Below are 22,953 nucleotides of genomic sequence, written 5' to 3' on the forward strand. Positions count from 1 at the left end.
CCCATCCTACCTGCTCCCACTGGCTCCCTCCCTCTCCTTATCTCTCCCCACCCTCTCCTTTCTCCCTCTCCTGTGTTTATTTTATTTTGCGGGGAGCTGTGTTATGACAAAGACTTCACTCCCCGGATGTATGCAGTCAGTGCATGTGTCATGCCCTTATGAGGTATGGGGGCCCTCACAACTTTGCCCGGCCCCACCCAGCCCGCTGCCCTTCCCAGGCAAAGGAGGGCTGGGAGGAGGAGGTGCTGGGCAAGGGTGGAGGGGGTGATTCCCCTCCACACCCTGTCATGTCCTGCCTGAATTTGATGGAAACACACACACACACACACACAGATAGACGATAGCTAGATTCAGGCTGTAAGAATAAATTTTTTCTTTCTCTTGTTCTCACAGACAGATGAAAATGCTGACATGAGACTTCCTGGCACAGTCCATTTAACTCTCTCACTTAGATTACCTCATTCATACAAGCTTCATATGGTTCAGGATTGTTTACCATCCATCACAAAGTCCCACGGGGCTGAAACCTTTAGCTGAAGTCACGTAGGGCTCAATGGCTGCATAGCACAGATTTATCCTGGCTCTTTTCATTCAAATCCCCGGTGGATCATTTTTGAGTTAGGTTCACTCTCTGATGTCTTCTTTCTTTCATCCCCACAACAAAAACGACAAACACATTTCTTTCTTTACCACGAAAGTCACTTCATTTGTCACATCATGTAAGAATCTCTCACCCTGAGCTGTAAAAGCAAGGGGGATTTTTAGTCTTTGAAAATGTGGCACATGAACTGATTCAAATGGAAAGTTGTGGTGAAATAATGGTTGATTGAAATTCGGCTGTAAAAATATTTTTGTTTCTCACATCCTCTTCACGTTACTGGTCAGACAACTGGTTGATGTCAAAACCAAAGATGACACCCAAGATGTACCACTGAATGTGGACTATGCGGAGAGCTGGTTGAGGGGAACATGGGAATAAACATTAAAAGTAAGTTGAATGTGTTTCCATCAGTCTCATCTTTTCTCCCTTTTCTAAAAACTTGAATATGAAAAAATGCTTTAAAGCTAAATGTTACATTTCATCATTTTTCCATTCTTTAATTTTTACCGCAAAGCCTGACATGTTTTAAGAGGTGCAACCTAATATTGCCTGAACTCCAGGACCTACCACAAAGATCTCTGGGTAAATGGGAGGGAAGGAAGTGCACAGACAGGAGGATGGGCGTGGATGGAAAAGTGCGCAGTAACTTGGCTGCAGCACACCCTTAAGTAACAACACATGGCAGTGGAGGAATTCCTCATACGCGGACACTCTGCATGAGCAAGGATGGGAAACGCTGACCGGTCTGCTCACACCGAGCGGCCGGTCGGTTCCGAAAGGGAAGCTGATAAGGCTCTGCCATACCTAATTCCTTTCCATGTTCTCATCTTGAGTAGGCATCACAATGGGCATGATTCATGGGGGTAATTCCACCAGCTACTGACTTGGCTCCTGCCTGCATTTGGGAAGAATGTGACCTCACAATACGTCTCTTTCAGGCCCATCCCTGTCTGACTTCGACCAGCCTCTCCTTGAAGCCCTCTTCTGTTAAAGGCTGCAGAGTGAGGACAAGGGAATGCAGCAGAGAGGCAGGGAAGAGAGGCTAAACTGACGGGGGGAAAAAATCTATAGCTCCTCCTTCCCCATCGTCTCTCTTCCAACATCACTCTCCCGCCTTGTCTAATAACTAAATGATGTGCAGTGAGGAGGGGAATCTAAAACAATGAAATTGAAAGTCAACCACCGTGACGACCACAGAGACGAGCCTTGATTGTGCGGGGGAAGTCGTAGGTGTGATGCCTGTTTTATGTTTCCATATATCAGCCACAGGGGCTACCACAAGTCTAGCCGAAGTGATGATCTGAACGAGAACACGTGACGCAAAACAGTGTTTTGTAACATGAGACCCCCGAAGTGCTCTCTATCTAGCGCTTAAACAAACTGCAATCATCATGGGTAATTATTTTGCTGTATTACGCCATTTGAGGCTCGGTTAATTCCCGGTTACATTCCATCTGTCACAGACACAAAGGCCCTTGTCTTTATCTGCAGTCAGTGCTGAAATATAAATTACACTGCGGAGTGGCTCAGGCAAAAGTGAGCTTACAATGGATGGAACATAGAGAGAATAATCATGATCACTGCCAATAGTTAGTTAAGGAAACATGTGGTATACAAATGCCTTAAAAACGATGAGGATATTAGTGTTCTTTAATGGCCTGGACCAGCGCAATCTTCATTTTTAACAAGATAAATCGAGCAGCCAAAAGACTGCAGAACTACAGAATTGGAGCCACTAATATATTTTGTACTTGTGGGTTTTAAGGCATAATTTGAGGCAATCACATGCAAACTAAATTACCCTGAAAAAGGAAGGGTCAAGAATATATTTTAACGAGGGAAAATGTTTTCATCTAATCCAGAATGTATGTATTTTTGCAAACACATTAGGCATGACCCTGGTCATCGATGGCCCTTCCTTGCACGTTGATCTCTTCTTAAATATGAGTTATTCTACCTCTTTAAAGAGTTCAGAGAGAACAGAATAATGCCTCAGTGGTCCAATAAATCTCTTTTTTATTCAAGCAATTCACCTCTGCTCCATTTAACTTCACTCCAGAGGAAAACGACCGTACAGAGCTGCACCGTCATCAAACACTGAAAACACATGATCATAAACACATTCAATTTGGCACAAGAACCGGCATGCCCGCACTGGCACACACACCCACACACTCTCACACCACACACATAAAAAGGGCGTTGTCATGTACACGTTCGTAAGCAGAGGTGGTTCTGTCATGTCACCCTCTTTAACATTGTGCAGCAGACTGCCTCTTAGGAGAAGAAAATATGGTGTGATGTCACCTCTGGCATGGCCGTGGCGTCTGAAAAAACTTTTCATGCGCCGCCCCAATGAATGAGAGGCAGACATTACTCAGAATAAGAGTGGAGACTATCTGTTCTTCTCAGCTAAAGCTGGTATTTGTTAGCGTGGACTGCTGCCAGAGCCGGGCCACTGTTGTTGACTGCAGATCAACACAATGCAGGATCAGATCATTCAGACCCCACAAAAACATCCTCAGTATATGAAGCTGTGCCACTCACAAGTCTTTCCCTGTCACTCACACTGGCAGGGCCACTCCGCTCCACCAGCCTTGCTCGTACTGTTCAAGCAGCCTGACGGCACTGTCTGAAAACCACCAAGTGGGGTTAGTCATAATAGAGCTTCATCTGGCCATCAATCTTCATGCTCTCCCCCTGCGAGCAGCGAGGACCGCGTCTTGTGTTGCATTTAAAAGCTTTGGCACTAGCTCTACCAGGCCTGTGATAAATTGATTGCTCTACGAAGCCTGTGGAGAATGTTTGGAGATCCCGATCCATCCTCGCTGTTTGTCACTGTGCATTAGCAGTGAATGGGGGGGATTCCTGCACTCTGACTCATAACCTCTGTGGGCAAGCACCTTTAAAATACAATTTAGCGAGGAACTGTAAACTGTAAATGTAAATTGCAAACCCATTTAGAACCTTGGACATTTTTTCCCCCAACATTTTGAGTGAAAAACAAAAGCCAGATGCATTTTGGGCAAACAATGTGTCAGCAGTTAAATGAAATAGACTGTTAAAGGACCAATAAAATAATAGATTTCGGGCAGTTCATCAAATGCATGCACTCCCTGCATTTCATCACCCTGACAAGCAAAGAAAAATGCTTCCCCAAGTCTGCTCATTTGTCTTGTTTCTAAAATCAGTTTTCTTCCAGCTATTGTTCTCCAAGTAAATGATTTTCTTATTTGGCAAGAATACTTCCGAGTCAACACAGAAACTATTGTGGCGACATTACAGTTCTTTATATGTGCACGGCTCTCTGACATGTCACAGCTTATTTTAAGTGTCACACACAATCAAACATGTGAAGCCTTTATTTTTGTGTTTGTGTGAACTTTTTCTCTGCTTGAATATTTGAATTTATATCAACACCACTCTGTTGTCCTCAAATAATCTGCATACACTGTTCCATGCACGCCTGGAAATCTAGATCAGATATCAGTGTTATCTCACCTGTACTTATGGCTGTATCAACATTCCTTCTCCAGCTGACAGCTCTATAGAACTGTAAAGTCAAACAACGGAATGAGCTTTTTTCCCCACTCATGAGAAAGTACACTCATCGTGTGGGTAGGACAGAGTTGACACTCAGCTAAATCCATTCAAGTGTTTCTATTTTTGAGCGACGTCTAGACATAAAAACATTTTACTAGAGACCAAAAGCCACAGCTTGCTTCTGCAAATCTGCAGAGTACTACATATTGGGATAAAGCAAGTGCACGCCACCGGTTTTTCACCAGGCACCTTGCAGTGTTTGTATTTTAATTCCAGAGATAAAATATAAACGATGAAGTCATGTGCTCACTTCCTATGATGTCTTTGTGCTGCGGAAAAGATTGTCTGCAGTCATAAAATGTTTATATTAGCGTCTTTTATGGGATGTTCCTTGTAAACATAACTGTTTGTAGCATCATAAAAAATAAGGCCGCCAAAGTGCAAATTAAGGGGTTTGCGGGGGTACTGACCACCTATATTCCACACTCCAAGTAACAACATCTGCAAACAAAGTAAATGTGTTCAACCATCAGCACCCACCCGCGTGACCACACAATGATGTCATTCCAGGGTAATGGATAATTGGAGCAGAGGAAACAAAGACTGTGCGTTCAATTAAATATATGTTTTATTATTATTTTCATTTAAAACCTTTCCCTCCTTTACGTTTATTATTGGCATAATAGACACAATAAACACAAACTACAGTAATTCAACTCATAATTGTAGTATAAATGAGATTTTGAGTTGCATGCAATAGTTCATACTTGAAATACAAACAAACTCCAGCGATAAGAGATTGTTTTCCCTCCAGTTAAACTCATTGCACCTGCACTATCAGAAGGAACAGCAAACACTATTAAATCAAAACCAACTCATTTACACAATTAAAAGCTAATCTCTTCTCTTGGCCATGATGAAAGTGTTTAGTGCTTTTTTGGTCACTTTTGTCACCATCAGCGTGATTATGCCGACTGCATCACTTCCCTTTTGGGGCTTCCTCTGCTTCCTGCAGCTGCTGAGTGAATCTCAAATGTCAGCATCTTCTGAGCCTTAACTGTACGCTTCATCATGAAGGCATTCATAGAGTGGCCCCATTCATGTCTGATATGGGCCATTACAGGAGGAGGAGCTTGGGACACGTAAGGGCCACAGTTTACTTCAAGTGCACACACACACACACGTTTGTACTTCTATCTTAGTGAGGACAGTGAGGACTAGCCAAAATGTCCTCACTTTGACAAAAATACCCTCACTCCGTAGGTTAAAGTCTAAAATTGGTCCTCACAGAGATAGCTGTACAAACACACACACACACACACATCTTACATAGAACTACACTTCCTTCTGAGCTCTTTCTTTATACAACTACTTCCTTTCATATTTTGTTCCTTTATTGAGAGAAAGAGCATGCCTTTCACAATTGTGAAGTTAGGCAGTTGGTATGAGAGGGTGTGGCGTCAGTGAAAACAAATCAGTAAATCTGAGAAAACAAAACATTATTTTGTTATTGTTTCATAGTGGCTGCATTCTCAAGCACAAATAAACACGACCACACCTCCACACACCTCTGCTCAGCCCTGCTCAGCCCTGCACAGCCCTGCAGGGAGGTGCCGCCTTGGTGCCAGATTTTGTGTGCAGGCAGCTGAAGCCACTGTGACCTCTTTTCTCTGCGTGTGTGTGTGAATGTATTTATGTCTGTGCCTAATTTCAGAGCAATCCATTGAATTGTTTTCAAGACACGCAACACTGCATGATGGCATTAGAGGAAAAGTCAGGAGATCACCAGATACGTCATCTGACAGTCATAAATGTTTGCACAAAATATCAGAACAATCCATTCCACAGGTGTTGAGATATTTTAGTCTGAGCTGACTGACAGGTGGTCATATCTATCACTGGTTTTTAGCTGCTAACACAATTAAAACTATACTTTATGTTCTAAATTCAGAAAGATGGCATAAAAGTTCCTCTAACTGTTGTTGATTAAGTGCCAGAGCCATTGTTCTTGTTCAAACTCTGGATCTTGTTAATTAAACAAACTACTTGCAGCCCTACTTCTGTATTTAACACTGAACACAACAAGCACTTTGATTGATTTCTTCTTACATTGTATTTTTTTTTCTAATCTTGACGAAACATATTGGCGCCAGTAACCTAGTTGAGCAGAACAATCATGACTGAAATGCCTGTCTTGAATAAAAAAGACTAAATTAAGTCAAACTCTGATACCGTAAATGGGAACAAAAACACAAAGAGACCGCAGGAGGAAAGGACCTCCATTAGCCTTCGCCATAGCTGCTGATGATTGATATGATAGCCAGCCCATTCAAACTGCAAATTTTACACATGATTGAGGCTTTATTGGATGTAATGAAATGGCCTTCCTGAATATTGCACTTCACTGACTGTGTGACCACCAGCACAATAGCTGCCATTATAGGTTTGGGCCCTCTACCCATTTTTTATTGTATCAGGTCCACCAAGTTATTATTGTAGAACTCACAGTGAACCCGCGGCTTTGGTTTCTTGCTGTTGCGGATGTAACCTTTTCCCCACTAGGAGCAATTCGGAGTGTTAATTGACCACCGCAATCACTCAGCAGATTTATGGAAAGTCTGCAGGGTCACAGGAGACTTCCAAGGGAGGCTGTCCAGCGCTGCGACTGGGGAATTTCTGGCTTTTGTAATTACACTACAGGTTCATAAACTCCCTGCCTTCCGACAATGACCTCAGAGAAAATGTACACTCTAAAATAATATTTGAATGAGCTGCAGAGGAAAGCCATATCATCTTGTGGGTTTCCTTGTGTTTTTTTTTTGCATTGATCAACTTGTGATCATGTTCTAGTAATTCTACAGCAATGATTACGATGTATAAATCTGAAAAAACAAACACTACATTCAAATTCTTGTCTTTTATCCTTCAAAACATGACATGACCCAGTTTGTGGGTCTTTGTCAGCCACTCATACAGATGTGTCTCATCCACTGGGGGAGGAGTTGCAGCACAGAGAGAGTAGGCGTGGGCACTGGTGTCCATCTGGTCCGCTCTAATCAGCTTTAAACAACAGAGCTACAGACAAGCAAACGATACAAGGCGCATGTGTGAAAACAGAGATTAACTGTTAGCCACAGTAGCTATGATGCAACTATCTATTTTCATATTTGTGGTTGGATAAGGTGCAATATGCAAATATTCATATGACAGCCACATGAGACTGCTGCCAAGTGATGAGATGATAATGGCTGAGATCACTGTTTATCCTCCAGCGCAGTGTGTCAGTGTGTCACAGTATTAGTTTGAACAACTGAGCATGTGGCCCTGCATCTGGACACTCTTAATACTGTTTAATCCCTTTTTGTCATCCGGCCAGGCTTGTCCTCATGCCAACACACCATCTACAGCGTGTTACTTATCTTCAAACAGAGAAAGTGACTATCCGACAATACTTTAACTGTATGGAATAATGATACTCGGTATAAAGGTGAGCAGGAACCTTCTTTTTCCCTATGATGATTCATTCACCTTAAATTCAGCCTTGACATGCACTGTTGTTGACTATGGGAATGTAGCGTGCTGTGAAAATAGGAAGCGAAACAAGGCAGCAGCTATTTTAAAGAGCACTTGTTCTTGTAGATATTCAAAAATACTGGCATAATTTTGAATGTAATGGGTCAAGGTTGTGGATAGATTCATAAAGAAATTACTCACATGGTTTAACATGAAGCAGTTGAGAGTAATTGCCTTGGGCATGCCAATACTTTTACTATGATTGTGTGATAAGTAGTATCATTATTGTTTTGAAAATGTGTAACTGCCAGTTAGTATGAATTGCCAAGACCACATAAGGACTGTGAAATGGTGTTTTGCTGCATAAAATCTGCATTGTGCATGCAGTCTGCACGCCATGCTCACTTACACAGCAACGGAGCACTAATGGGTTTGTGTTACATGGCAAAATCAACTCGAGCTGTGAAGCGACTCCCAGCAAACCTTTATGATCCATTAACCACCAGGCACAGTTTTGCCAGCACGCCTGTGAAACTGACAAGGCTGTATCACAAGCAGTCTCTGCCAGCGATAGCTTTAGTGAGGTTTGCAGAATTCCCCCCCCCCCGTTCTCTCAAGCTGATTATATACATGTTGTTTTCTCATTAGCCGAGGCTCCTCGTGGCTCTGTCTCGTGGAAATGCTTGATGGAACGAAGGTAAAAGCAGTGTGTATAGTATGGTAGACTCGATGTCTGCAGGCAAGCTCGGGAAGAGAGACAAGTCTGTGGAGTGGTTTGAGTTTGGGTGGAGACAGCAGCATTTACTGTAGAACTGCAGACAAATATGCATGGACCCCACCCTAGGCTAGTGATCAACTCCTCTGTCATCAGTGTCTGTATCACGCAGACAGAGATTGATATCCAGGGATCAGATTCCACGGGATTCTTCTTGCAAAAGAAAGTCCCATTTTTCAAACATTTGGAAACTTGAAAGGGCTCTATAGTGCTGTTTGACTGTTTTATTGTGTTATTCATGACGGCTGGCAGCGCTCTGGAGTATCTACACACAAACAACCTCCCCATTTTCCATGTTGCCTTTCGACAGTTGTCAGTGCAAAGCTTTTTTCTGAAAATGCAAAATAAAATTTTTATGACATTTGTTGCAACCATGTTGTTATGGGGCTCTTATTGCTAAATAATACAGTAATATTTGCCAAGCTTTTATCCTAAGTACACTTGTAACTAAGCTCTTGGTGGATGAATGATTGTCTCGTGTTTCATTGCTCATGTATAATGGGAGTGGAAATGTGAGGAGAAAAGACGACAGAACTATAAAAGGCATGTATGCAAAGAGCGAATCTATAGGATTTGATTTAAAGATAATTATTTGGATTACATGTAATCCCACTGTTGTAATATCTAATGGCTAAATCCTGTTTCCTCCCCTGAAGTGAACGTGATTATTTTTCACACCAATGGTTTTGAGACTGCATTTGTCTTATTACTTTGCAGTCAGATGGATGAAAGGGAATTCTGAGCTGAGTTTTATCAGAATAAAAACACTACTGAGCCAGTATGAAGGTTATTACATGTATTCATTGAGCGGACATTGTTAACTAGGTCACAGGTAGATGAGATAGGAAAATGGGAATTTTCTTCCTCTAGAATGCATCACTTTCACTGGGTCGGAGAGTAAGCAAGGAATCAGGGGTGGAGGAGGAGCAGAGGGTCATGGTGGGCATGAGCGAAAGAGAGAAAGAGACTAAAAACAATAGTTCAAAGCCTCTTGGTTTGTATTTGATCCATTGTCCCCGTGGTCTTTGGAGACCACCACCAACAAGGCATCGTCTTACTCGGGTTGACAGGGTTTTGTATAGCTAAGATGCCCTGGGAGATTAGGTTCAGGTGAAGCCCAGGTTGAGAGAAGAGTGGGAGGAACGGTGCTTCATCATTGTTTTAGGCCGTTTCTGTGAAAATAGACAGTCTGGTGAAACTGCTCATGTTAAAGAGATAGATTTTGAGTTTTATCTGCAACCAAAAGTTTAATTATACATACATCCTTATGGTTTGAAAAAAAAGCAAGGTAGGCAAATGGCTGTTTCTTTATCCAATAGGGACCGTAAATCCCTCCTTGAGCTTTATCACAATGGTCCATTTTATTCCTCACCAGATTTCCCTCCTGTGTAATTACCATTTCCCTGTATCTCGCTCTCAGTGGCAAAATTGATGGGTGGAATATCTTGAGAAATATGCAAGTAAAAGCCAAAGAGGGAAACATCGCAGAGGCACACCACAATGAATGAGAATTTTGAGGATGCTAATTAAAACAATGTCTGATTTATTGTCTGTAACAAAACATTTACAGTTTCGGTCCCGAAGGCATGGCTTCCAGGAAAATGTATCATCTGGTCACAGCTCTGTAAACTTCAGCTCTTGTTGTAACTGAGAGTTTAGAAAGTCAAGACCTTCTATATTATTTGACCTTGACCGATATTTATTTAAACAAAACCTACAGTGTAAGATAGATTATAGTTCCTAGGTGCACTGTTGCCTTTTCACTATTAATAACTTTTATCCTCAGGCAGTGTTTGAATGATGAAAACTCTTCGAGGTAAGAGAATTAATCAGCAGCCACAAGAATCCAAACCAGTATAAACACCCAATGAGTTTACTACAAGATGTCAATAAAGATTTCTAATCTTTCCAAACTCTAAACATGCGAACATTGGTAAAACATTTGTCTAGTGTCACAGATTTAAATTGAAAAAACTTCCTAGAGAGCTTCCCTACATCAACATGCGCTGCAGTCCGACTGCAGGACACAGGCTTTTGGCCGGCTCATGAATGGACGGGACAGAGATGTTATCTGGCCTTAGGGAGGATGTTTGGAGAGTGGGAGTGGAAGGCAGTGGGGCTTCAGTGTGCTAATGCAGCTAACAGCCAGGAAGGCAGAGTGTTGACTCTGCAGATTTCAGTCAGCTACTGATCACGATGGGGCTAAATACTGACCCCATGGACTAATAAAGAAAATCACCTCAGGCACGAGCCGCGGGGGTCAGAGGTAAAGGCATGGCTGGGAAAAACACAGGCCGTGGCTTTCGATCACTCCTCTGCCTAATTGAAATGACAGTTGAAGACCGGTGGGGGTAACAGTGTTTATTTACGTCTTTGTTACATGGTGAGCAAGCACAAAGATATGCCTGGCCCGACCAGTGATGACATCGCTCCCATATGCTGTCTGGCTCCGGGATCTCTACACTAGTACAATAAGGACTTCCTGTCTGCCATCAGATTCCGCTGCATTCCGCCCAAGCCGGGGATGAGGCGAGGGGGCTGCTGGGGACATGGTCTTTTTGAAAAGGACCTGAGCTAATGGATAATATGGACCCGCTCCCTTCTTTTCACCACTGACCCTGGGTCTGAGCCGCTCAGGGGGCTGGAACAGGCTGTGATTTGCTGAAGCTGTAGTGAGGTTGGTTTCCTGTGCTTAAACAGTGATGGCCTTAGGGAGACGCTGGGTCTGACTGTCAGCACCCTGCTTCACTGTGCTGATACCAGCTATTTCTGTAAAGACTCTGCACCCAGTGTTGTTGCAGGTTTCTGTGCTGCTCATAGTTCAAGTAAAAAGTACAGAATGGTGTTAAAGTATATTTAAGAACAACTGAAATTACATTTTATGATTTTTTTAAATGTATAAATAAACAGCAGGTCATCAAAATAATTGTATTATTGATATTTTTACATCTAATAAATGATCATTCTGTGTGGCACAAATAACAAACAATATTTAAAAAACATTTTTTAAATTAATATTCATGTTAAACAATGTAATATTTTAAAGAATAGATTTTGGTTTCATGAAATCACGCCATTGGTAGTTTTTCTAGCTTTACATGTGATGAACACATGCTCCCAGTAGCTCTTAATGATCCAGAAGTAGATTGCTAATACAACAAACAGTGGAATACAAGAAGACGGCATCGAGCTAGAGGCTTAACCCTGTATTGCCCTCAATAACAACCAGAGAAAACCGAGAGAAGAGGCAAAATATAAAATGGAAAGAACAACAAATAATGGAAAATGACACCTTTGCAGATAATGTTATTTTAAGTTCTACTGAATACACAGGAACAGTTGCTTTCCGGTCGACTACAGTGGTGTTAAAAAGAAAACTGTGATGTTGCTATTTGAAGAAATGGGGGAAGATGGTATTCAAGCTCTCCTGTTTCAGTTGGGGTCAAGGTGAGAGAGCAACCTTCAGCAACCTGAGTAACAAAACAGCCTGCTGCTGTCTGGCGTGACTAGACATTTGGCATTAATGGCCTCCTGAGAGGACCGTCAGCACAGGAGGAAAAGAACACAAATACTCCCCTCTCACACTCGAGCAGTACAGAGGACAGAGGAGATTATGTGTGTGTGTGTAAAAGCACACTACAAGAATGTGGTTTAAAGGATTAAAACGATTTTAGATCCAATGTAAATTTTATTCTTAAAATTAGAGCGCAGACAAAAAAGCGATCCACGTCCTCAAAGTAGATCACTGACCTAGATGCTCCACACTGACTCTTTAGTGGAAGCTATTATCTGCAAAATATGCAATGCACATGGATTCTGACACGAGCGATAAACATGAATGGGATAAGTCAATGGTGCTGAAGTAATAAACCACCAGATAATGTATTTACAGGGGTAGTAATTTCCTGTGTGAAATGACAGGAATGCCATTTTTACAAAAAGAAGTTCCGAACAGGAAACAGTGCTTTGTGTCATACTAATTCTAATATTGGTAGGAAGATGAATAAGCCTGTGGTCTTGTGGTCAGCCTATTCAGAGCAGGAAATGAGCAACCATTGTACCGCCTTTTCTCATTTACCCAGTGAGAAGGCTCCGGTTTCTATCGACACCTCATTCTGTGAAATTAAAGGATCGCTGTCCTGGTTTCTAAAATGTTGGCGACATGCATGAACACTGACAGCCGTCACAGGTGATTAACAAGTAAAGAGTGCGTTTGAAGCCAATATTTTTCCAGTTTTTTGTAAGAGACACTCTATGCTGATTACTTACTCAAAGGCCTTTGTGTCATCACGCATCAGCACTTCCAGACCTTCATAAATAGTTTACAGTGAGAGATGGAGGGAAGAAAGAACAATTGTGCGTTTGTGTGAGCGAGCGAGTGACACCCCCTTCCGACTTACTCACTTATCAAATACAGATTTTGTCCAGTGTTTTGTTTGTTTTCCAGCCTCAAATGCCTTCAATCCCCCTGAGATACATAAAACACAAATATGCAGACGTTACAAATTGTGTATGTGTCCAATAATGCGCAAAAGAAAGTGGGGGGGGGGGGGGGCACTAAATAAGACATCGGCACCACAGCACATTCTGTATTTAATGTTTACAGCATAAATTATATATCCACCAGTCAGACAGGTTGGTACAGTGACGTGGATAATCAGGCTCAAACTTCTTCACCTTTATTTTTAGATCTGGTTTGATTTTTCCTGTGAACAAAACAGTCTAATTAAAACAGAGTCTATAGCCTTTACTCATCATAACACTGTAAACACTTCCTCCTTTCTCACACGGTTTTGTTGCACACACACGCACACACACATGCACAAACATACACAGGGTATTTAGTTCAGATAGTAAAAATGAAATGCACAATCCAAATCCAAATTATTTTAATCAGATTTTTTATGTATATAGACTAATATAAGGATGACTTAATATTTCCTATTAAGACCTTTGTGTAACCTTCTTCATGAAGGTGACTACCAAAAAGAGTGGGGACAAATTTTTGTCATTTTCTTTGACTCCTCTGCCATCTGCAAAGCCCTCACCACTAATCTACATACTGTACATATGGCAGTGTAGCTACGTCACCGAATGCTGACAACAATGAGTGATTATCCACAATAAGCACTAGACAGGGAACTGTTGCATGGGCTGCTGTTTATATTTCAGCCACTGTTTATCACTTAAAGCGTTGGCCTCATGTTAAAGACATACCAACAACAAAGGGAGCTGTACAGTTGCAGCAGGGATCAACACAGTATTGTTAATGAATCGTTCTTCCTTCTTAGTCGATAAAACCATCAGGATTTCTTCCCTAGTCCCATCTGTATAATTCATGGCCATTTCCAAAAAGTAAACACATTCCCTTCTCATTCAGCCATGGCATGAATCTAATTAGAAGTTTAGCCTGTGCTCCCAAAAAAGGGTCACCAACTTTCGAAAAGATCAGATTTATGTACCCTTAAATGGAGGTGATTTATTTGTGTTAAAAAAAAAAAACTTGGTCGTCATTCAAAAATGGTTCTCACTCTGCTCCCATAGTGGTAGCCAGCAGACAAACTCAGACTTGCCTCCAAGTCTTTGTCGACATACATTTCTCCCATGAACTGCATAAACTACAAATTAGTCATCTCATGACCTGATCAAAAACAATCACAGACCCTGTGATACTTTTAAACGGTTTGCCTGTATTTACCTTCCTTTAGATTAGGATTCGTGGCATGACAGGGGATAATTTTCCCTGCCTGAACGACATGTTGATATGTATAAATGTTTGATGACCATGTCGATACTTGTCTAACATGAAATGATACGCAGTAAAGGAACTTAAAAGACATTAATCACATTTCCTGTACAAAATTAGAATCACTTTCTCCCCCAAGAATCAAACTGACAAAATGAAAGTAGACAAAGCAAATCTTTTACGGTGTCAGGAGAGGTTTACATAAAATATTCTAAAGCTTTGGACCTCTGTCATGTCTCTAATACCATTGACCTGTTGGCAAGCGTCACCTCTTAGTGCAACACTTCAATGAAAACCTCATGAGGCCACGGTAAATTTATCCCAAAGAAAAGATGTCCGTGAACATTGCTGATTGTGGTGAGGCCCGTGACTATTGTTGCCATCTGCTCGCTATTTCCTCATGCAAGGAAGATAATTGAATCTGAAATCACTTTTCTCTCTTGGTTTAAGAGTGAGGGTCATGTTTGTCACTGAAGACTCCACCACAATAGTTTGGGCCCTTGTTTGTATTCTTTATAGAGCTATTTCCCCCGTGGTTGTCTCTTGCAACATCTGCCCCTGGCCCTCCAGATCAATATGGACCATCTAATAACCTGCCACACTTAATTAAAACCCCATCACTGCCTTTATGAGAGGCATCAAAGGGCACCGTGCCCAAAGGGGGTCATGCAGATAAGACTTCAATGGTGTGCTTTGCAGGGCCTCTGCACAATAGAGGATGCAAAAAATCTTTAAGCTGGTTTGGTGAAAATAGGTCAGTGTTGGCAGCTGTGGGTAATGTGTTTCAGGCCTGGCCTGTGGTCCAGCATGCTGCTCGCCATATTTAACACCCTTTGTGCCATCCTCTCGGCACTAATCTGTCTTTTCACTGAGTGTTAAAATTAATTTGCAGTGATTTCTATGAGGGCACAGGCATCGTTAGGAAACCTCAAAGGGGCTACCAAGTGGACAAGTTGCCAATAGTGGGCCTTTGTCTTTGGTCTGCCCCTTTCTAAATGCCCATGACAGCAGCTTTGAAATGCCTGATGAGGCTCAGATGCTCTGGCTGTGGACATCACAGTGACCATACTTGTCTGGCTGTGAAAAACATCTCATGACAAAGACAAACCCAGCACGGCAAACAATACCACAGACTGGATTCCAAAACTGCCCGAGTCAGAGTCCAGCCTGCATTGCTCAGCGATGTGTCATGATAATCCTTGTTGGCCCTGAAATTTAAGATAAACTTAATTTGATCTGACTTTATTTCCGTGCAGATATCTCAAGTCCCAACAGAGCACATCAGGGAAAAGAGATAACCACATCACTCCAGAGTGCTTAGGCATCTACATAAAATGGTGTTCCCATGGGAAAATTGTAGACAAAACTGTTTAGTCAAAGCTTTCCAGTGGTGCTCATGATTTCATTAATTGTGTGAAGGGAGAGTCAGAGAAAGGACTAGCCATGGAGAGCACTGGAGGAAGCCATATCTTGTAAAGGTTTGTGTGAGCCCACTGCAGTCTGCTATTGTGCCCGTGCTTTTAATCCTTCTTCCTCTTTTATCTTTCTTTATTTAATCTTTCTCTTCACATATATCTGTCACTCTCTCACGCATAAACTGTCTCTCACAGCCTTACCCCTAACCATTAAACAAGAGGGAAGAATTAATGACACAAACATTTCTGACATCTGCCGGAGAGTGCACCCGTCCTCACTCTCACACCATAAAAAAAGATAAACCCATAAACTTAAAAGAGAGACACAGAGGAATCAGAGATGGAGAGACAATGAGTAAAAGAATACAAGTGAAAGGAGGGCAGCTGTGGGTGGGTGGGGAAGCAGTGTTCCTCTCATCAAATTAAACTTCCAACACTGTCAAGTCAGATTCCAGCAAACCAATCAGCCAATCTAAGACAAATGATTTTGTTGAGCTTTCCTGCCACACTGGGCGTGGGAACTGCACAGACTCTCATAAAAAAAGAGCCAGTAAATTATTTCCCTCCTGCTTCAAAGATCTGAACAACAAAAAAGGTTTGTGTTTATGTGTACTGTTTCTGTTTTGTTGTGTGAGTCCCTCGGCTGGTTTCGACTGTGCGTATACGAGTGTAAACAATATTTGGGATCTACAGTACAGCTGTCTGCTCACGGGTGACAGTCTGAGAGATCTTTCATTCTCATAGATAAATAAAACTGTTCAAGGGTCATTTAAACCAGGGGGGTCCCTGTTGCGCTTTGCTTTTCTCGAGGCGGTGTTTTGATCAAAGTCCTCTGTAGGGCCGCTTTCCTCTCCCTTCCTCCACGCGCCACCCTTTCAGCCTCCCATATCCCCCACTCCAACCCCCAAACCACGTCTGCCTTGCTGCTGCTAATCATTGGTGGTCTCCTGACTGCCAACAGTAATTGATTAGGGAGCAGAGGACTGGCGGGTGAGGGAGGGCCGGAGGGGAAAGTTCAACGCATAAGTTCTCAAGGTCACTGCCCTCTCCTTCCCCCCAACCAAACTCCTTTTCTCATGCTATTAGGTATCAGCCACAGGGAAACTGCAAATATTTGGCGCACTTGGACTTCCAAGAGGATTGGTGGTGGCGGCGGTGGTGGTCAAACAGGAAGGCATGTGTAAGCAAAATGGACGCAACTGTGTCGGAGAAACTTGGCGTCGAGGAGAAGACTCCACTCCTGATGTCTTGATTTCTCTGTTGAATGAGGAAATCAACATCCTCGGTTGAATATGCTTATTTTTGCAGACCCCCCTCGCTGCCCTGAGAATGTCGCCACGTTGTTTGGCCCTCTGCGGTTGCTCAACATCGTTGACAATATAAAGAGAGTTGTGGATGTTATTCCGAAGTAATAACTCTCTCCGTTCCCTCTAGTTTCACAGGAAGAGGTGACATTCCTTGCCTACATGGAAAGTGACTCATGCTGCTGTCTTGTTTAGCATTATCCTCTTCTGTGAATTGCAGCAGAGAAAAAAAAGCCTCCATTTCTTTCTCCTTTTTTTTGTGAGTGCGAGTTCTCTGTATGGCCAAACAGGGTCATGTTCACAACAGGACTTCTGACTAGCCCGGCCCATTGCCTGAGCATGGACCCAGATTTTCGATGCCTACGGAAACATGACTGTCACAGGAAATGTTCAACATGTTTCACAGTGCTGCAACTGAGCGAGATGTGACGGTGTTTTTAGGAGCCCTCCCAGGCTGGTGTTGACGTTGGCTGCACAGCCGTCTGGGGGCTGTCCAGAATCGACCACTCTCTGGGTGTGAGAGCAGTAAAAACACACTCGGAGCATGCTCAGATACTCACAGACCTATGCCTGGACATGTACACCAACTAACTATGTGCTATCAAGTCCAGTGATGCAACATCATGCGGTTGCAGAAAAGTCAGTCAAACCAAAGAGGCAAAGATACAGATAAATGATCGGAATAGAGTTGGAAATATACTTCAGCACTCAGTGAGTGGAGACTAGTGGGTTTCCATGTCTGTCTCAGTCACTTCTCCCTCAAATGGCCCCTGGCTATGGCAGCTGTGAAGCATTCATCTTTGTATTCTCTGTCACTTACACTGTATCTCAACATTTATCACAAGGAAAGTAAGTTCAAAGATTTTCAGCAAATTTCCAACACAACCCCTCTGAAGAAGGAGATGGAACATTAATCCTACATGCATCTTTTCCTTCCCCTGCAGCTTACGTGTATTCAGACAGCATGTAAGAAGGATTATGACAAAACCTGATATTCTTGCAAATTCAAGATCAAGATATCTTGAAAGCTCGACTCACTAGGCTGCGAATGAAAAGCATTTGTGTGGTTTAACTTTATCCAGACTTGTGAATACCAGAGGAGGTTGATCTAAGAAGTGGTGGTTTCTGTTTTATGTCCTTTTGGTGTTGTGCTTTTACTCTCTGCTGCCTCCCTTTGTTGGGCATGCAGTATTGACCAGATAATGTCAAATACCTATACTGCACAATGATTCAGTAATGCACAACCATTCAATCTGCATACATAATACTTGTTTTTTTAAATGTATTGAAATTAATTTGGTTTGCAGTTGTTTCTAATTGGAAGTTTGGTTTCCTTTTTAGCTTTGCTATGTCATGCTCAAAACTGAACCCAAATAGATTCTCATCTGCCACTAATTTTCTCCCAGTGGAAACCATCATGTGTGTCTATGAATGGCATTGGTTTAGAAGCACTTTGCATTTCTACAACAAAGAGTCTTCAGCCATGCACTCAGTCTGTCGATAGTCAGCTGGACTCCCACTGGAAACACCTCGAGGTGCTGTAATTTGTGCCGAGCAACAAACTCTCTCTGGGACTTCACTACCTGAAGAGCTCAGTGCAGCTAAAAAAACAGAATGATCTACGTCTCCCTTAAATCTGGTGCCAGTGTGCTGAAATTAGGCTACTGCACGCCAACAAATTGTGTAGCCTAATTTGAGATAGTTACTGTGTCTGAGGTCAGCTTTTATTTGGGAAAAAAATAGTCAGTGTTGTTGTAACCCCCAATTAACGCAACCTTTGTGGTAGGTTTTAATTTAAGCATAGAGCTGGGTTTTCCATATGAATGTGGCACTTACTTTTATAACAGAAGAAAGATATGTAAAATAACTTTAAAACCTCAAAAACTTAATCTGCCAGGTAGACGCCTTGCTTTTGAAAACTTGATTGTAAACACAGAAGCTAGATTTCCTTAAGGGGAAAAACAGGGGGGGTGAGTGGGGGTAGAAATGGAAGAAACGGAGGGAAGTAAAATAATGGCAGAGTTAAACAAACAGAAGCAGCTCACTTTTCACTCCAAAGAGACAATGCAATGTAAGATGGTGTATACTGCTGGAGGAGTAGTTATTCCCATCATTCTACTGTCACTTTCGGGTGTGAGAAGAAAAACATGGATATCATCTTTTCGTGTAAGCCCTCAATGTGGGTGGTGTGGTGAAATGGTTTCAAGCTTTTGCTGGATGACTTATCATGTAGCAGAGAACAGGACTGGGCCTGTGGAATGAAGGAAATGTCATCCGATGCCATAGGGGTTGTATGAGCCAAGCATCCGCCAGCCCGTATTCTCACCTGTTTCCAAACATGCTCTAAGGCCCTGACAGATGACCCTCAGAGGAACCGAACACTGACTTTTAATAATAATATCACATGCCCTGACACTCACACAACTAGTTGTTTTTTTAAGTATTATTATTATTTATCATCATTTTGCTTTTTGTGTTTGAGCCAAGGTTTTATTTTGGCAGGGTATCACTGTCTTATTACAGCCCTTTGAAACCAGAGCTGTGATGGTAATGATGCTGCTTACCATATCAAAGCATGCTGATTAAACCCAGCATAATTTCAAGTGTTCATCTGACCCTGCCAGCATGAATTGGTCCATTTTATTCATTCCTCTCCTAAGCAACGCATGTTGCAGATGAGTGTGAACCAAAGAGTGGCGTGTTAAGCAGTATAGCCGGTTTATGGTCGGACCACCGCTGCAATGGCGAGTGCAAACACGGAGACACTGCAGCATCGTAGACGCCCCTGGAGAAAGCGCACTCGTCGTCTTTCATGCAGGCTGTTCTGCTGCTCATGTTTGCCATGTGAGGAGAGGGATTCTCTGCGGGAGCAGGAAATGAAGATTAATGGGGGCCCTCAGCATCCACACTTGGATCAACGGGGATCAGGTGAGAAGGAGGCTATCCAGATTACAGTGGAGGATCTGGGGATAGTTAACACCAGCTTCAGCCTGCTTGACGAGGACCCCCTGACCTTGCGGAATAACATGGCCTGCTCAGCGAGCTCTGTCTCTGTTTGCTCAAGGGTTTTGAAAAAGCAAGGGCTGAAGCCACTGCCTTCACTCCCTATACAGCTTCAAACGGAACCAGCCATCGCTACTACTAGTGGAGAAGATGATGAAGAAGACGAAGAAGACCCACTGCTGTATGATAGTGGCACTGACAGCACGCCGGCCTCTGGAAGTCTCCTGACACCACCTGTAATTAATCTGATTCCACCCACTCCCTCTGACGTTGTTGATGACGACCAGTTCTTTGACATTAACTCAGAGGAGAGTGTGGCGCAAACATCTGGCAGTGATGGGAGCTTTGCTGCTGGTGACCAAGAGAGTTATGACGAGAAGACGGAGAGTGTGGAAGGAGAGGAGGCGAAGGAGGGACTCACAGTGGCTGAGAATAGGGTCAGACCTGCAACTGAGCAGGACGAGAGCCCAAGTGATCCATTTGAAGAGGAAGGAGAGGCTATGCCAACCAAAGAGGAAACAAAGATCAGGTTCTTACGCAGTGCCTACCAGGTGGCTCCTCTCCCTGAGTACCCTCAGAGAAGTGAGTGCAATAGTGATAGTATCTCCAGTGCTGCTTCGCTGACATCCAAACGGTTGTTTACTCAAATTAGCTTCCAAGGTACCTTCCTAATGTTGAGCCAGGTTTATCAGTGGAAAAAGCAAGAGTAGCTTTATCAGATGTACTGTCCAACATCTCCATCATGGTCCTGTTTATTGGTTGTGTGAAATAGAAAATCAGACTTTGTGGTTTATCAAGAAATTAGTAGCAGCTGTGTCTAATGACTGCATGCTACAACTATTTTACAAATTATAAATTCTGGGTGATACTTAAATGTATCAGCATCATCTAAAACAAACACATTAAAACATGGTAATTCGATCTATTACAGAGAATATTTTGACCCCTTGGACAGTTAGGCCCTTTTCACTGTCACAGTAGTCACAGTAGGAAAAGCCAAGGAGTAAATAGCAATAAATCAGCATCCTGATAATAAGCTGCTTTCAGACATGCTCTGGACTCCGCAGCTCCTCTGTATTTTCTCTGGAGAAGGTGCATGTGTGAACTCACATGTCAGAGTTAGACGCTCTGCCGTTTCTACAGACTTTATCCACCTGACCTCCTGGAATAAAGTCTGTAGATATCCAGGAGAAGGCGATGTGTGAACACAGCAGGGGATCCACTGCTGGATTCACCGCAAGCATCACAGAAACAAAAATATAAAATTTGTCCCAGTGAAAAAGTGGTGAAACACACGTAGAAGACACAGGCAAAGACGTCAAGGAGTCATGATAGTGTCAGGGTGCAAAAAAATCATGTTATCTTCTGCTGCATCCCACTGATCCACCTCTCATCTGAATAATGCGTCTGCTGTGTTGTGCATGTGTGAAAGGGAAACTCTTGCTAAACTCTTGTATGTATCTATACTCTTATTGCTTATTTGGACAATCAAGAAAAATGTGATATTGTATTCTTCTCTGTCCAACATCAGGTAAAAGAAATTAAGCATATTTACTAAAAAGTTGAAGTATATGTTTAAAATTCTTTTATGTTTCAAAGTACATTTTTGTCACAATGGTTTTCTTGGTTTCTTTCTCTGCCACAGGAAGCTTCAACACTGGAATAAATATTTTGTCTTTTACTGAGCACAACTTGGGTGAGTTCTCTTGAAGTAAGACAAGATAATACTAAATAATCCTTTATTTGTATAATTTTCACTGAGGGGAAATTTGCAATATTACAGCAGCGAGAGGGAGGGCACTCAAAATTAAGCAAACAATAATAATTTCAACCTTTGTTTCCATTTAGGCAAACTCTAGGTGAGAGGCAAATAGCACCAGACGATCGTTGGCTTTATCCAGCTCATGCTGAGCTCATGTGTTGCCTCTTCAGTTTGATCTCAGTCCCTATTCAGTTGAAATTGCGGGTCATTATGTGACATGGCTACAGTACCTGGAACGTCTCCGTTGGGAGTTGCAGAAGTTCCCCTTTGTTGGAATCCCTTTTTAGCCATTGTGTGTATTCCCAGTGCGTGGCTGGGCAGGCGGTTCCCAGGTTTTGGGTTCCTGTGACTCAGCATGCTCTCCTCCCTCGGTCGTCTCTCAAAGAGCTTACTTTCTTTTCAAACCGAAGGAGGACAATAATACTGGAAACGATAAGCATCGCATTTGCCTATCCATTACATAAATGTGCTGAAAAGTGCTGACTCTAAAGCTCTGCTTTGTTATTAACCCTGTGTGTGTTGGTGTGTGAAGAGTTGTCAAACTTAGTCACGCACCAAACCAATCTCCGTTTGGTGCGTGATAAAGGTTTGTCTGTCTGTATGTGTGTGCCTGCAGGGATGCATGTGTTTGCGGGTGAGTAAACTCACTGACACTATGACTTGTCCAGACTGAGTCGACTCAGACTGGGAACGATGTCCGTCTCTCCATTACTGGTGATTTCACCCTTTAAGGCAACACAAGACTGTGTCCCTCAGCCTGCCCTAAATGTCCTGTCCTTTTTTGTTTTGATTGGGCTTTTCCTGGAAGACTGTAGCAGTTTGAACATGGCTGTGGCACAGAATGGTGGGTGTATTTCTATCCCTCTATTACCATACTCAGACAGCTGTCCATCATGTGTCCAATGCAGGGAGAAAATTTGTCACAGGGGCGACTGGAAGTGATTTTCTCAGAATTTCTAAGACACAGTTATGTCTGAGGTCAGCTAGAGGAGGGTGCTCTGACATGTCCTCACATTTAGCCAAGATGCATCACTTTTCTCACTTGGCTGTTCTTCTTGTATTTTACATGGAGAGTGTTCAGAGTTTGCTATCCGTACGCCAGACTTTATGATCCTCCACAGAGTGACTCACAGGGCAGCCAGGTGATGAAGAGAGTGCCAGCTCGCCGTCCCCCCTCCTCCTTGTACTCCACTGTCTCTCCAGGACCCAGACAAGATTCCACTGCTGACACACATAAACCAATTACACTGTCTTATCTGATTCTGACTCCATCTAAACTCCCATCCATGTC

The 22,953-nt window shown here is 42.7% G+C and overlaps 1 protein-coding gene across 3 annotated transcripts in view; it reads left to right on the forward strand.

Annotated features, from left to right (window-relative positions):
- Positions 1 to 7,393: 7,393 nt before the first annotated feature.
- The window catches only part of LOC138413705 (coiled-coil domain-containing protein 18), a 28,907-nt gene continuing 13,347 nt past the window's right edge, over positions 7,394 to 22,953 (forward strand). Inside the window, exons 1-2 of one of the 3 annotated variants that reach the window (XM_069539122.1) lie at positions 7,394 to 7,631; positions 21,546 to 21,596. The gene's annotated coding sequence lies outside the window, so the exon portion shown is untranslated. Of the gene's footprint in view, positions 7,632 to 11,088; positions 11,110 to 21,545; positions 21,597 to 22,953 lie in introns of those variants that run through there. The other 2 variants (XM_069539121.1, XM_069539123.1) reach the window with 2 other exon arrangements.

The sequence above is a fragment of the Paralichthys olivaceus genome, chromosome 14, assembly GCF_024713975.1.
Source record: "Paralichthys olivaceus isolate ysfri-2021 chromosome 14, ASM2471397v2, whole genome shotgun sequence".
NCBI lineage: Eukaryota > Metazoa > Chordata > Actinopteri > Pleuronectiformes > Paralichthyidae > Paralichthys > Paralichthys olivaceus.